The following is a 2,630-nucleotide window of genomic DNA, read 5'->3' as shown; positions in this document are numbered from 1 at the left end:
CCCAGGTGGTCAGAACAGTATGAGAGAGCTTTGCAAAAGGAAGTTGCTTAGAGAATAGACTAGCAACTCAGCCTGCAGGTATCGCCACACAGCCTCAGCTTGACCTCGTTGTATTACCTCTATGCAGGGTGAACTCTGGACTCTCAGTTTCTTCTCCTGTGCTGTGGGGGACAGGGCAGGTGCTGTAATCAAATCTCCTGCCCAGGAGGCTAGAAAAAGTGAGTGTAGATGGAGGCAGCCCCACAGGTCTGCTCTCCACATGGCTGGAGAAGCTTCCAATCCAGATCTCTTGAAAATGAGCAGAGGAACCCAGAGAATGAGCCAGTATCCAGAAGCACTTTTTTTTATTTTTTGAGGTGCTGGGTATTGAACCCAGGGCCTTGTGCATCTGAGGCAAGCACTCTACCAACTGAGCTATATCCCCAGCCCCTGAACCACTTTTGGCAGGCAGGAACACTCCAAGAAGAATCAGTTTCACCTGTCAGCTTCTCATCTGCTCTCCAAGGCATTGAGATAATGCACCTTTTGCTACCAGATCCTCTTCAATTTTATTCAGCAAATATTTACTGAGCATGTGCTTCTTGCCAGACACGGTTCCCTGTGCTTTGTTTGGTCTAGATCATTTGCATAAAAATAAATAATAAACAAGCAATTTTCCCCGGTCCCCCGCAGGAAGAGCAGCGGCTTCTGGAGGAGTTGAGGGCTCTCTTGGCCCTTTCAAGATTTAAAAACCTGGTGTCCGCCCACGTCTGAGTGGTTCGGAGCACTTAAGCCGATTCCCAGTCCCCCTCCTAGTCCTCGGAAGCCAGATCCCAGCGAGGATGAGAGAGGAGGGGAGGGCAGAGTGATAGTGCCAACCAGGGCCCACGGGAAGAGCCCAAGAGACACATGGGGAGCAGAAAGAGAACCCTGATGATGGTAGGATGGCGCAAGGTCTTTTCTGTGTCATCCTTGCCCTCTCCGTTTCCCAGTTCGTGCTGTGATCTCTGCGTGACCAGAGGGAGCAGTCGGCTAAGACCCGTCCACGTTCTCCACCAACCTCGCGTCCTGGAGCTGTAGTTCCCCGGAATGTCCACCAGAGGACAGCGCGGTCCGCATCCTTCTTACCAACTCCCGGGCTCAAAGAGGAACCTGTCGCCCAAAACGCGCACGCCCGTGCTCACTCGCGCTCGGAGGACTGCGGCTTGTGGCATCTGTGGCGTTTTGGGCCCTGCGGGAAGCAGGTGTTGAGATGCAGTTAAGAGCTCAAGGGGTTAATTAGGAGCTTCCACCTGTGAAAGCTGGGGAGGGAAGAGGAAAGGGGGCAAGACGAGCCTCGGTGGTTTGCAGACCTGACAGTCCCCCAACCCAACGGGGAGATCGGGAGCCCGGGCAGCCCTCTAAAGAGTCCCGCCGTGGGTCGACGCGGCCGGGTCCTGGTTCTCTTACCATGCTGGGAGACTCCTGGGAAGATCCCTCGTCAAAAACTGAAGGCTGTCCCCGAACTGGGCTTCTGGCCGCCGATACGCAAGTCCTTTCCTGAAGACTGCAGCCAGCCCCGTGCGGCCGGCCGCGATGCCTCAAGCTCTGTCCTCCACAAACAGCCTATCGCCCTCTCTCTGGTTGGGGCGACCAGGGCCCCAAGCCAGCTTTCTAGGACCTGGAGAGCGGGGTGCTGCCATAAGCAGCCCTTGTCATAGGTTCACAGGAGGGAAGCCTGCTGACAACCTGGGGCACCCCGGGAACTCGGTTCCTGGCCCCCACCGTGTGGTGGGATCTGACTTTTCCATAGCACTTTGGAGCACTCCTCCTCACCAGCCCCCAGGGTTGGGGTCTAAAAAGGGAATGTGGGACGGACCACACTGACCCCCAAGGGGAAGGTACAGGAGCTCTGGTGGTTTTAAGGAAGATCATGTCTCCCTTATCCCCAAGCACAACTCCTCCCCTCAGTGAAAGGGAGTTTGAAGGGGGATTTTCCAGAATCAGACATTAGAAGGCCCAGGGAGATAAGGTGGGGGTGGAGAAGGCCTGGGCTGGGAGGATGGGGAAGCTCCTGCATATGCCACACTGGGCTGCCCCCCTCCTCCCAGGGCCTCTTAGGCACCATGATGCCCATCTGCCATTTTGGAGTGCTTGGACAGTGCCTGCAGCTCTGCTCTCTCAGGTCCAGATGGTCACCCCATGCCTACCTCCCCACTCTCTCCTCTGCCCTCACCCACAACTCCACTCAGAGAAAAGGCCTGGACGAAATCCCAATGGCTTCCCTGCCCCCAGCCTCTTTTCTTTCCAGCTAACTGGCACCCAATGGGACAGGTACCCATGGTTGTCATGGAGACCTGGCCTGCCAAACCTCCTCAGCCTTCTTGGGCGGGAAGTGGGGGGTGGGGGGGCAGACAGATATCAAGATACAGAGAGCAGGAGAACATGCAAAGAAACCCACGTACATGGGCACAAATGCACACGTGGAAAGCACAGGAGAGGGTAAGCAGAGTGTACCAGGCTTGCTGTGACCATGATTTATTATTGTGTACAGGACTGAGAGAATGTAAACAAGTATGCAAGTGTGTGCAGGGCCACGTGTCTGAATAGAGCGTGTTTCATTGGGTCTGAGTATATACTTATCTATACTGCTACTTTGGTGTATAGTAGTG

General features: G+C 55.1%; 1 long non-coding RNA gene across 1 annotated transcript; it reads right to left on the bottom strand.

The window, feature by feature from the left end:
- Positions 1-327: 327 nt before the first annotated feature.
- LOC120886694 (uncharacterized) lies at positions 328-2,242 on the bottom strand. Its single transcript, XR_005729774.2, has 2 exons — positions 1,429-2,242; positions 328-1,210 (listed from the first exon to the last, which is right to left on the bottom strand). It is a non-coding gene; the product is annotated as an uncharacterized LOC120886694 (long non-coding RNA).
- Between the last annotated feature and the right edge of the window lie 388 nt (positions 2,243-2,630).

The sequence above is a fragment of the Ictidomys tridecemlineatus genome, chromosome 5, assembly GCF_052094955.1.
Source record: "Ictidomys tridecemlineatus isolate mIctTri1 chromosome 5, mIctTri1.hap1, whole genome shotgun sequence".
NCBI lineage: Eukaryota > Metazoa > Chordata > Mammalia > Rodentia > Sciuridae > Ictidomys > Ictidomys tridecemlineatus.
This window is presented reverse-complemented; position numbering and strand designations above follow the sequence as displayed.